At 40.9% G+C, this 13,106-nt stretch overlaps 1 protein-coding gene across 2 annotated transcripts in view; it reads left to right on the top strand.

Annotated features, from left to right (window-relative positions):
* Positions 1-352: 352 nt before the first annotated feature.
* apbb2b (amyloid beta (A4) precursor protein-binding, family B, member 2b) overlaps positions 353-13,106 on the top strand; it is a 34,947-nt gene continuing 22,193 nt past the window's right edge. For both annotated transcript variants that reach the window (XM_085912497.1, XM_085912496.1), the window contains exons 1-3: positions 353-512; positions 10,933-11,036; positions 12,169-12,243. The gene's annotated coding sequence lies outside the window, so the exon portion shown is untranslated. The remainder of the gene's footprint in view (positions 513-10,932; positions 11,037-12,168; positions 12,244-13,106) is intronic.

Genomic DNA, 13,106 nt, shown 5'->3' with positions numbered 1-13,106 from the left:
CTGCTCCCACTTGCTTCCTTTGGGGACATGATTAGAGTTGATTGGTTTTGATTGACCGTAGAACATTTTCTCACATATGCTTGGAAAAAAAATATATTGTTCAATTCTGAACATAGCCAAGTAATTTGTAAACTGTGCACACTTGATTTGATTTTTACTTTTGCTTTCAAAAAAATAAAAAACAACAACTGAGTCGCACTATCTTTTTTTAACTATGATATTGATATTGCTCACAATAAAGGTAGGAAAAGTTTGGAAATGATTTGTTCTTTAATTTCGGCCACTTGAACTGAGGTGTCGAGATTTTTTATTGTGACCGTTTGCGGGTTGGGAGGAGCCTTGGCTGTTTTTTTGCTTCCGGAGCAGCGTCCCCTGGTTCCCTCTGACGGCCAAGAGCGGCATCTGGGTGGGCTGGAGGAAAAGAGCAAGACGCCGAGAGGAAACGGAGGGGAGGAGAGCAGAGAGCTCCATCGAGAGAGCAGCGAGTAGGACGCAAACGCACGGGAGAGGAGGTGAGTGATGAATTGACGCTTTAATAGCGGCTGACCGCCGTCGATCTCTTCTCTTTTGGATGCATTTTGCTCTGAAATTTATAAGAAGCGAGGGAGAGAGGGATAGTCGCCACGGATGGGCCCGCTGTGTTGCGGACGGACGGGTCGCGGCCGAGCGTAGTGAAGCTGGAGTCTCAGAAGGGGCGTTCACGGACCCTGATCGTGGGTTTTGTCTCAGTGTCAACTGTGATTGACTTTTTTTTTCCCCTCCTGAAAACAAGCCACTGAAGCTTTTCATTGTATTCACGCATAAGCGGTTTAAATGACTGTCATATTGGAGAAGCATGCGTTAAAATGATATTGCACATCATAATTATCTAGCGGAATAAGCGATCTATGAGTTGAAGTTCACGGTTTACGAAATGACAACCCTTCATGACTTAAAGATTCCTGTTTATAATGTGTTTGTTTAATCATAAACTCTATGAAGACAAAATAAACGAAGCTACGTGACTCAATCCTTTGCAAGCATGGGATTATAGTTTGGAATATTTTCTTGTCATGCCAGTTTTAGATATTGACAGCCAATAGGATGCACTTTCTAAAAAAATTAAATGAGAATACTTTAATTTGAGCAACCATTTTATCTTGGTGAAACCACGAGGTGAAATGTGAGGTGGCCAGAAATATTAACCGATTGAGTTTAGACTGGTTGAGGATAGAATGGTATGGGGTTGGGATGAGAAAAAGTTCATAGCAACAGATTAATGTGTCATAAAATGACCATCTCATAGTGCAAAAGTCATTTGCTCAAATTCGGGCACCATCCTACCTGTGTGGAGTTGCATGTTGCGTGCTAACATTTCAACACATCACATGGTTGTCATCCAGAGAATGCACAACACCCGTCTTGTCCCATGTACGATTTCTCTAGTCAGTGCAAATGAGGTCTTTGTGAATTGAACACATAAAAATAGGACACTCTCTTGACTTTGCACGCATTGTTGTGTTGAGGCTTCAGGCACTTGTATTGGTGCACAGTGCTGGTTGTACTGGAGATTGCCAGCAATAATTGTTCCCAGCCTATCTCCAGCAAGCTTGACCCTTGAGAGAATACATATTATGCTTCTTTGTTTTGTCCACACATGGAGCCATTTATTTCCTTTTCTATGTTCTAATTGAAGGAGAGACTGTTTGCATTATTTGTAAAGTTGATAAGGCGTAGCATCAGTCCCAAGATGAATTTGTAAAGCCTAGAGCTTTTTCTATGTGCACTTTTATCTCTATATGTAGTCAGGGGCATTACAAAAAAAGCAGGATTTCTTATGCTTAAAATATGAACATTTGTGGGGATTTTTTTCTTGAACACCAACTGTGTCTGTGTATATAGGGATTGCCTCTCCAGTTTTCATAGACGTACGCAGACATTGTTGACAATAACAAAAATTGCCAAAGGACACATCTTGGATTTTTTTTTCCTGTTCTTTCTTGGCGACATCAGTCTTGTCTTGTTTTGCATCACGCGCTCATTTATTTTCACTGAAAACTCAGAATATCTGTTTACTGTGTCGTAAGAAGCTTTAAGGCTGAGCTCAGGCTAGCATTAGATTGGTCCAAACAAGTAAATGTGTCACTGTAGATGAAATGGTGCACTGTCATCCCTGCAGACCCCCCCCCCCCCCCCCCATCATTGCCCAGGCTGGCTTGCTCCAGACCTGCCTGCAATGCAATGTGTGTGTGTTTGTGTTTGTCCAGTGTTATATTCCATTCTACTCCTTTGCCTTCCTTTTCTTTTAATATCATAATCCCCCCCCCCCCCCACACACACACACACACAAACACAAACTCATACACTCACTGCTCTGTAACACGTCTCTGCATCAAGAGCGGCTGACTTTGGAGAAAAAAAAGTGCCTCAGGCATTTACAGGCCATCTTTTATGACAAGCACTGACCACAGCTCTTTGCTTTTGTCTGATAAAAGTGCATCCGTTTAATACAACTAACAGTTTAGTGACAACCTATATTATCTACCACTGCATCCAAAAATAGCAGTTTACTTCATGCCATCTGCCATTTTGTGAAGCCCAAAACATGAGGACATATCTTTTCCTGCAGTTTGGATGTAATTATGTTGGCCATACTTTAAACATGTACATCTGTGTGTGTGTGGTTAAGCTTGTGCACAGCAATTGACGAGAAAGGAGTGTTTGTGTGCGCGTGAGTGCGTCCGTGGGCATCTGTGTGTGTGTGTGAGCAATCAGATAAAGAACGTGGAGATCTGTTATCGCCGCACCGCTTCCCTAGCGAAACAATACAGCTTGTCCGCCCTTGACCAAACAAGTGTGTAGATGTGTAACATGTGCACATGATGGTGTGTGAAGGTCCCGACCGGACTGGACAGATGAATGATGAATTTAAGACAGCAGAGAATAGATTCCTTGCAGACTGTCAGCTTGGCAAAATGACCACATTGCAGTTTGTTGGTGCAGTGTGTTTCATTGACTCTCAAAAGGCTTATTGCGTTAGCCAGGCCGCAATATATGTGTGTCTGCATTGTTGTTGCAGGGAGCAGACACCCGTGAGGTGTGTTTGAACAGAGAAGGAGCTCAGAGGCCCCCTTTCATCCTGCAGGGTGGGACACTAAATGACAGGGAGGGGAGCATTTTCTGCTTCCATCTGCCTAATAGTCTTGTCCATTCTGGCACTTTTCATCCACATGCTCCTAATCGGTGCATTTTGCCAGTCGGCTGCCTTCTTGTCGTTGAGTTTTCCCTCGGAGAGGTTCATTCAGACATGTCCAAGAAGGAGTCATTAAATCATTTTTAATAACTGGTCGTTAATAATACCCTCTTTTTATTTTAATTAATCCACAATGGAAATGAGCCTTTTGAATAGACTGTAGTTTCACATCCAACCAGGTCCATCAATACAATTATCTTTTTTTTGGGATCTATACACCAACACAATGAATTGCAAAGAAAACTAATTGTTTTAACTGCAGACTTGCATCTTTAATTTGAGGGTTTCCACTTGCAAGTCCGGTGAATGGTGTAGAAATTACAACAGTTTGTATATAAGCCTGAGGTAATGCATCACCTTGTACGTATTTGCTTTGAGAAAAAAAAAACCTGGTTGATTTCACGGTATGCTTTGGGCTATTATCCATCTGTGCAGTGGAGCGCCGTCCATTGAGTTCTGAAGCGTGTGGCTGAATATGAGCAGATGAGATTGCCCAAAACACTTCAGAATTCATCCTGCTGTTTTTGTCAGCAATCGCATCGTCAATAAAAACAAGGGAAGCAGTTCCACTGGCAGCTGTCTATGCCCACGCTATAAAAACTACGACCACCACGCTTCACTGATGAGATATGTTTTAAATCACGAGCAGAGTCGCTCTTCTCATCCCATCACCCTGGTACAAGTTTTGTATCATTGGATGTTGTGAAGGCTTTTTTAGATGTTGTTTGGCAAACTCTAATCTGGCCTTCCTGTTTTTGAGGCTCACTAATGTAATTATCTTGTAGTGATCCTGCGATGGTCACTCTGTTGATGTATTCTCTTGATTGTTGTCTTGGACTGTTTTGCTGTTATTTTGTTAATTATTATATTTAGTGGTCATCATAATTAACTGCTGAAAAATGAGTTTGTTTTTTATCCATCACTCCCAGTCCCAGTTTAAGTGCATAATGTTTTTCCCATACATCTTTTGTTTTGTGACCTCGCTTTCCAACCACGCCACCACATGAAAGCTAGAAAGTGATGAAAGAATGTGTAAAGGCCTCAGGTCTGTCTCCAAATTGGCACTCTCCAACATGTTGTTGGATTTCTTCAGCAAGGTGCTCCTCCTCCTCCCTCCTCACTGTGATCTCCAGGAACATTTAAGCTGACTGGCAAATGTTCAGCTATTAATGGGCACCTCTAATGCATACAGAATCAGCAGGACTGTGGAAGTAGACCTTGCCAAGTGATTTTCAGTACCCTGCTAATTAGAAAGCATGCAGGAGGCTACTTACTGTAAAGATTAGTGCATGGCATTTTGGCCTCAGGGCATCTTTTCTTGCTGTCGAGATGTTGTTTTGGTAAGCTCTGCATCCTTGCATTGACTCGTGGGATCGAAGCGTTTGTTTAAAAAGAAATATTGAGTTATTTGGATCACACAGTGGTACATAGTAGCACCGACTTTGCAAAGTGGCCTTTTTTTCTCCCGATGCTACAGTGGGGTTGTCAAAAAAAATAGCAACGCTGGCTATGTAGTGCAATACATAACATTACAGCGTCGGTGTTATTCATCAATGTATTTGAATGCGCCCTCAGGGATGTACAATATCACTTGTGAGACCTCTGTCCAGACTCCTAAGCAGCTAATGATTAAAAGTAGCCGTTTGTTTTGAATGTGTTGAGTGCATTTGAAAAAAAAAATCCTCCACTTAGAGACCTTGTTTTGAAAGCGTTTAAAAAAAAAAACACACTTAGATCATCTATACGCAGATGTTTGTATTTTTACCCACAAGAAAGAGTCATCCAAAAAAATATTGTTATTCATTTAAGACTGTTTTGAAATAAAATTGTTTCTAAATTTAAGTTGAAATAAAGAAAACCCAAATTCTCAGTAAGAGCACATTCTTATTGGATGAATAAACACAATGTGAATGAAAAATCACGATTGTGGTCATTCTCACCACATTCGTTGTCATATCCGGCCGGGACTGTGGTGGCTCAAATAAAATAGACTTCCTCTTCCAAGGAGACTCTTTCATCCGTTTGTTTGTTAGTTATTCTGATGACTTAAAATGTATTCACCAGATTGCTATGAAACTTTGTCAAGCTCAGGAGCCAAGCAAAAATCTTTAACGTTTTGGATATATGTTCAAGCCATCTTAGCGACTCTGTGTATTAACATATTTGGATTTTGACTTTCCACTGACAGGGCATCATAAATGGAAAATGAGTCTTAAAGCATGCTTTGCTAACAACAAAAAGTAGATGGTGGTGGAAAAACGAAAAACAAGAGTTGGGGGATCGGATGATTGAAAGTGCTGAAGAGGGTGGGGGGCATTGCAGTGGTGTCTGTGGCTCCTCTGGCAACGACAGGACATTCCTTTTCTGATGAGTCACCCTAGCTAGCGCTCTGATCCACTTTCTTCCCTCCTCACGTCTGGTTTTTACTCTGGTACCCATTTTTGATGTCCTCACGTATCAGGACCTCCTTCGCCTTTTGTTCACGGTTGTTTCCATGTAATTAGACACGTTTGAGGTCATGATAAAGCATTGTGACATTTCACGCTTTCTGGTGAAATGTTGAAGCAAGGCAACATCGGGGATGGATAAATAAAGGCCAACACACACAGTCTCAGATGTGTGTTGTTCATAGACTTCCTTCTCCCGTCGGACATCCTGTCACATTCAACTATATATAGGATATGACTATTCTTCACGCTGCTCCCTCCCTGGCCTGGAATTTTTCTTCCTGTACATGTCGGGCGAACTGACCATTAGAATTTTTTCTTTATACCCAAACGTTTACTTTTCACACATACTGAGTGGATGAATATCAATAACACCCCTGTTTGTCAGGTTTTTGCGGTGTGAAGAAATTAAACCGAGATAAATCATTTCAAAACTTTATCCGTATTAATGTGATCTTAAACACGTATAAATCAATAAAAGGAAGTGACTTTTTGGGGAGGGAGAGGATGTGTAAAATAAATAACTAAATTAGATGTCTGTTAACCTGGCAAAATACACAATCAGACTTGGATAGTTATTTATTGACTTGGTAGCTACAGCAAGAATTTAACCTGACAGAGTTGGAGCGCCTTTGCTACAGCAGAATGTTTAGTTTGGTGTCAATATGTTTTTCCTCAGCTCCTTTGACTCCCCCTGCGGAAAGAGAGGTTGGATAAAAAGGGGGAGGGGTTACTGCATATGCAAACCCCTTCTCCTTTGCTCCCATAGTTCGAAAATACACGAAGAGTGACTTGGCTTGTGTTTGACAAATGTCTCCCCTGTATCACTTGGTTGAGAGTCTGGGAATTCTTTTAAGCCACCTCATTTGTGATTGAAGGACTTGTCAGCGTCTCAACAACTTCCTGTGTTCCAATCGGGAAAGCTTCCACAGTGACACATCATATGCCCTTGCACAAGCTCACAGTTAAATGTTCACAAATGGTCAGCCTCGCCGCTAATTCCCGGGCACGTATGTTAAACAATGATTTTCATGCCCCACAGTCATCCAAAAAAAAAAGGCATGCCTCAGATTCTTTGGCACGCCCTGAAAATTCCTGCTTTTCTTTTTCTTTGTGGTTATTTTCTTGCCAGTCTTCCCACCCATTGCGAAACCACACCAATGTAAGTGTAATGTATACAGTGGACACACACACAATGGTACATTCGTGCAAAGAAAGTTCTTGACTGTTACTTTGAAGGTTGATTTTAAAAGTTGTTTCTGTTTTTCCTTGTCACTCGTTACACCACAATGAATAGCCAATGCAGCATTCTGTGTGCATGTTTGGTGTTGTAGTTAGACAAAATTGCTTGTTTAGGTTTTAGTCTCAATCATTGAGTGCCATTTTGCCTCTTGCTATTTCCTGTGATTGAAATGACAAGGATAAACACATGTGCACGCATTTGTTTGTAGGGGCTTTGTTGTATTGTCAGTATTCAGGACTTCGGAAACCTTTTTATTTTTTGTAAAAAAAACTTAATAATCGTTCCTTGAGATATCCGGTTTCTTTGATATGTGAGATTCCATTGACTGTGCTTCATGAAGAATGTCATGACTGCCAATATATAATTTCTGTCAGTAGTTCTATCTAAAATAATGTCAACACAAATGTTTTCATCTTAGTTTTATTTCCTCCTCTCGTAGAGGATGTGGCGTCCATCTAAATGTAGACGACCCGGTGTTCGCTTTAGCCAGTGAATACAAAGCCAAGAGTGATCTGGGAAGGTTGCCGGCTGTTGTGTAACTGCCTTTACACGTTAACATCCTAACTCAAATGGTGGAACACCCCCCCCACACACACGGCTGCATTTTTGTCAGCTGCGTGCCTTGCCTGCACATAGAAATTTGTCACCATGGCCGTTTATTTCCTGGCCAGCTTCCTGCACAGTTTTGCTTTCTTGTCCATCTTTTGGGAGCAGATGGGCTTTGTCACGAGTTGTGTGTGTGTGTGGGGGGGCAGTTAGGGAGAAGACTGGCAGCAGAGAAGCTGTAAATTAGAGTTGTAGAACGAAACGGGTGGTTTTATGAGAGTTTACAGACCTTCACTTTTAATGAGAAAGGGTAGCAATTCTCTTGTAGACAAAGGCAAACGTTTATAGTCTGTTGCGATTCAGCGGGAGAACTGGAATGACGAGAAACCTTGAGAGGGAAGGGCAGGAAGGAAGGATGGATGGATGAGAGGCCGAGCAAACTGCTGGCAGGAATCCACACGTGCTTTGGAGCTAAAAGCTCAGTCCACCGTCTTGTAAACGTCGGTGGCTACACTCTGCACACATGTGAAGTGAGACTGGAAGAGGGGGGGGGGTGTCATGCAGCAGCTGTTCCCTTCATTCATGTGCGAGCCGACCCCCCTATCTTACCAACGACATTTGCACAAACATTAGCAAACACTTGCAGGCTTGGCGTAGAGGTCAGAAGTCAGTTTTTGCTGTGACACAACCTGGATCTGATTACCACCCGTCCCCCTTGTGGCTGTCGGAGCTTTTGCAAGTGTGTCCGCGTCACATTTGCAAGGCTTGTTTGTGTTTGAGTGCCAGTGGCTCTCTGCCCAAAGCGGCACCCTGTAATTACACCAAGACCCCCTTATCCACAGCTGAAGGGGACTCCAAGCTACATTTGCAATGCATAAACGCTGTTCTGCACCACGGTCACTCCACCCCGCTTGTGGAAACTTCTTTCTGGATTTTTTTTCTTTTCGTTCTGGTCTGTTTCTAAAAGCTGCAGTCGTGATGTGGAAAATATAGAGGAATCTGTAAGTGTTTAGGTGGTTTCACTTCACCTCCCACTAATCTGGATTTGGACCTTCACCACAAAGTGCAAAGTTTTACCCTAAATTTAAAGTGTTTACTTTCATTGGTTGTACTTGAGTGTCTTTTATGTTTAGCAGCAAAGCCGCCAATTAGTCACATAAAGATATGGGTTTGTTTGCAAGGACGCATTGTACATTAAAGTGCAGCTTTTTAAACTTTAAAACGGCTTGCTGAGGATACTGGCATGCATCCGAAGTCATTCCATCACTTTCAGAATATAATAAATCACTCTGATTTAAAGCCTTTCACTGATCTTTGACAAGTTGAAGCTAAGTCAGAGGTTTCTTACGATGAGTGGGTAGTACAACACAAGTGCGCTTCCACAAGCGAAGGAGATGTTGATTGTTCTAGTGTTAACAAATTACAGAACCTAAAAAAAATACATATAGGATCACAAAACCAAAATATTTTCTGTCAAATTTGGGTAAAAATTGGTCTTAAAAGTATTTACGTAAATGTTTGTTGTAATCTATTTAGGGAGTCAAGTGTGGGTAGTGCTCACCACATCCAACTGAAGGTGAAAAAAAAAGTGTTCTGTGTGTGGCACTTGCCTTGCTAAGTACAAATTACTGGAACCATTTTTCAATCAAACACTTGTTCAAAACTATTCAACCTTAAAAAGAGGTCCGCGATTGATCGGTGACTTTCAGGTTTTTCTTTTGAGACTAAAGGATTAGTTAATCCAGATTTAGTATAAGTGCTCCAAGCCTGACTGTTGAATTTTGTTTATGTAAGTCTGCCAAGTTTGCACTGTTTTGATTCCCTCCTTTTAGACTCCCGCTACAGGAAGCTCATGGCTGCCTCTGGTCATGTTTATTTGTGTAAAGGGCTGGAGTGTCACATCAGAGCAGTAACCTCAAATCAAAAGCAATATATGCTGGCAAATGTTTCATGTTTTTTTGTCATGTAGACGTCGCTATAAAACATTAGTGTATCTTCTCACACACTGGTATGTAGACTTGTTGCAGCAGGATTCAAGGGACCACACGTGCCTTGTAATTTTAGTCCCAGAATGCAACTTTGTTTTTTCTATGCCAATATTTCAATAATGATTCCCTTGTGCGTCACAATGATTGGCTAGCGCAAGGTACAGCTGTGCACTCGAATGAGATTCAGTACAAGAGTTCTATTAGCGATGGTTCTCGTCAAATCCACGAAGGGCAGATGAACCGGATGTACCTAATGTTTTGACCATGAGTGGAATATCCATATAAGTGTTTTGAACTTTGCTATTTGAATTTAGAGTGTTAAAAAAAAGTAAAAGCTGTGCATTACGTTATATTATTGTGTTGACAGTTATTTGTCACCGGTTTAAATACTGAGGAAGAAAAACAGATCTTCCTCATCTGTTTTTCTCTCGGTAGAAAGTGGTGACTGTATTTGGCTCACCCACACTTCAATCTATGATCAAATGATCTTAAATACCATTGAGAGGCAAGAATTCAGTGCCATAGTAGTAAGCACAGTTCAATTGTTTGTATGTAAAAAAAAATTTTTTTATTACGTAACCCTTGAAATTCATCGTTCAGTCTGTATCTGTGTTCTAAGGCCACATCTGGGCAATTTGAAACTGCTCCATTGGAATTTGTGGCTGGGAAGCAGTTTCAGCTTGTGGCTTGATGTGAAAAACAAAGCAAAAGTTTATTCCATGACACTCTATTATACTGGAATGATATGCAACCAAATACATTTTTCAGATTTCTTCCCCCCCCCCCCCCTCATCCTTAACTCATATGATATCCTAAAAACTGAACTGAACTTTGCGTTGGAGATTATTTAAAAAGCGCAAAGAAGAATATGATGTCATAACATTGTCGGAGTCCTCATGTTGTGAATCTGCTTTTTGTTTTGTTGTGAGAGAAATAAACTGCGATACCACATAACCTTTAAATGTGGTCAAAAATCTAAACGTTACCTTTCTGCTCAATTCTTATTATTGTCTTTTGACTTCCATTACTTTTTATAACAACCATAGTGGAAATTTCTACAGTCCAACCAAACAGTAGGTTTGGTGTTGTTGGAAATGTGTGGAAGTATAGTCTGCACTATGCAGTGTTGATTGTTAGGAAGCATTGCGGTGTAGAGGTGGCGGTGGGAGGGGGGCCATTTCACAATCCTCCTGTGACATCAAGTTTACGAGAGTTCCAGTCAGTGAAGGCTCTGCAGCAAGCAAAGACAAACTGAGCTTTATACATAAATGAACCTTGTTTTCTTTTCGCACATCCACATGCAAACGCACACATATTAATGTTTGATGGCGGCTGTGAATTATTAATGTATCTTTATTTGTCCCTCCGGTGTCCTGCGGACCTCTCTCTGTCTCTCTCTCTCCTTTTCAGTCACCTCCCTCCTCCCTCTTTCTCGCTTGCTCATAAATCCCATTTTTATGTTTGTCCCTCCCTCAGGACGCTGCTGCCTCGCTTAGGCCATCGTGATTGGATCAAGAGCGAAAAGCAGACTACCGGCATGGACACGCTCCATTTATATTCCGCATAATGCTCGACCACTAGTAAGTACAGAAAATTTTGGAATGTTTTCAACATACAGTAGAAGCATTTACTTGGGAAGAACCAGTCAGTGGAAAAAAACAAAATATGAAGCATACCGCAACAATCAACCCAATCAATTGAGTGCTAAAATTTGAATAATAATACACAAATGTATTTCTTTTCAGTCACAGTAGTGTAAAAAGATAATCACACTGCATTTCATTCCCCTCCAAGAATTAATAAAATATTGCATCTAATATTGCATCTATTGCATGTTACATATTGGACAGGCATTCACTACTCAAAGAATTGCAAAGCCTGATTTATCTTTTTTCTAAATATGGCTTTTTATGATTCCCCACAAGGAACATTTTAATTCATGCCAAAGAAATACACATGCAATACATGTACAAATTGTAGGGAAAGGGTGGTGGGGGGTGTCGTTAGCATTTGGGGGCTTTGGCGGGGTTCAGGAAGCTTTTGCAATCCAACCATGACTTGGTATGTAAGTGTGTGTGTGTGTGTGTGGTCCAGGTGTGTCTGCATGGGTTGTGATTTAGAAGAGTATTAAAAGCAATCTTTTGGTCCCCAAGTCGTGTCATACCTCCATTCTTAACTAATGTATTTTCAATAGAAACTAATGATAACAAATTAACTAATCTCACTCAACATGCCTACAAATGCACATTTACAGCTATTGATTTGTATTTACCACAGTGTCTTAAATAACCATTACACCACACAATGGGTGGAATGTCCTTTGAGAAAAAAAAGATTCTTTATTTCTGTGTTTTTAAAAAAACATGAATCGTCTGCGTATCGGCCTCCACCTTCATTTTGTAATACAATGCACGGATTGGCTTTATTGTGATTGGCAGGGAGAAACTTTGCATTCTGTCATGCATGAGAAATTGTTGTGCACAATATGCAGAACAACGATCCAAAGAAGTCACCTTGGATTGATTGCTACTTCACCCTCTCCATTTTTTTTAAAAGCGGTATTAAAAAGCTGCTGTGCCTTCTCCATAGAAACCAGCTGTCGTCGTGGTTTCGCACAGATGAATTTGGTCTCGGAGGGATCCCTGAGACTTAAAAAGATTCCTCACATTCTTCTGCTGATCATTCCTTTTTTGTTTACCCCCCCCTCGGCAGTGTTCAGATGTGCAACTGAGTGTGCTGAACCCTGAACCGTGACCGGCGTATGCTCTATGACTGACCCCCTGTCAGGTACACAAGACAGACACACACACACACATACACACACACACAGATGTACACACGCTTTCACACATGCTGTGTTTGTGTTAGGGATTTAAATCAAATGAAAACCTCCAGGCTCGCACACCCACTGCTCAGTGGTTAAGTATACAGATAACGTTTCAGCTCTAGGCAGTAGGGGAAAGTACATCAACAGTTAATGATGCAAAAAAGAGTCAATGATTTGAGAAGAAAAAACAACGACTTTAATTTCTCACAATGGACAGCTGAGGATTTGGGTTTGGCGCTATTTAATCTTGGGCAAATAAAACATTTGACTGCATTGCTGGCCGACACCTAATAAGAAATGTTGATTTTGCAGTTGCTCTAATTACTCCTGACACTTATTGAATGTTACAGACTAATTTTCTTTCCATGCACATTAGATATTCTGTTTTTTTTTAACTCGATTAATGATTTTATGCAAAACTCAACGCAGCAATTTGGATTCAGAAGAACGTTTTCACAGCACCGATGCAAACATGAATAAAACACGAGAAGAATCCATTGTGTTGTATGTGTTGTCAGGAAAAGTACAAGTATGGAAAGTGTATATTTATATAAATATTGAAAGTCAGAGGTGTCAAATCCAGGTCTATGATGTAGAAACCCTTCCACAGTTTGGTTTTAGCCACAGTTTGACTATAGAATAGAATAGAATAGAATAGAATAGAATGCCTTTATTGTCATTATACAGCAGGTACACAACGAAATACAACGCTTTAGCCACAGTTTGGCTTTGGCTTTGGCTTTTAGCTTTAGGTGCTTCTAATCAACCTAGCCGACATGTGAACGAACTAGCTCATTTAACTGTTGGTTGACTAATTACCCCC

The sequence above is a fragment of the Syngnathus leptorhynchus genome, chromosome 5 (genome assembly GCF_054491065.1).
Source record: "Syngnathus leptorhynchus isolate UIUO chromosome 5, UIUO_Slep, whole genome shotgun sequence".
Lineage (NCBI taxonomy): Eukaryota > Metazoa > Chordata > Actinopteri > Syngnathiformes > Syngnathidae > Syngnathus > Syngnathus leptorhynchus.
Note: the sequence above shows the minus strand (reverse complement) of the source record. Positions and strands in the feature narration are given on the sequence as shown.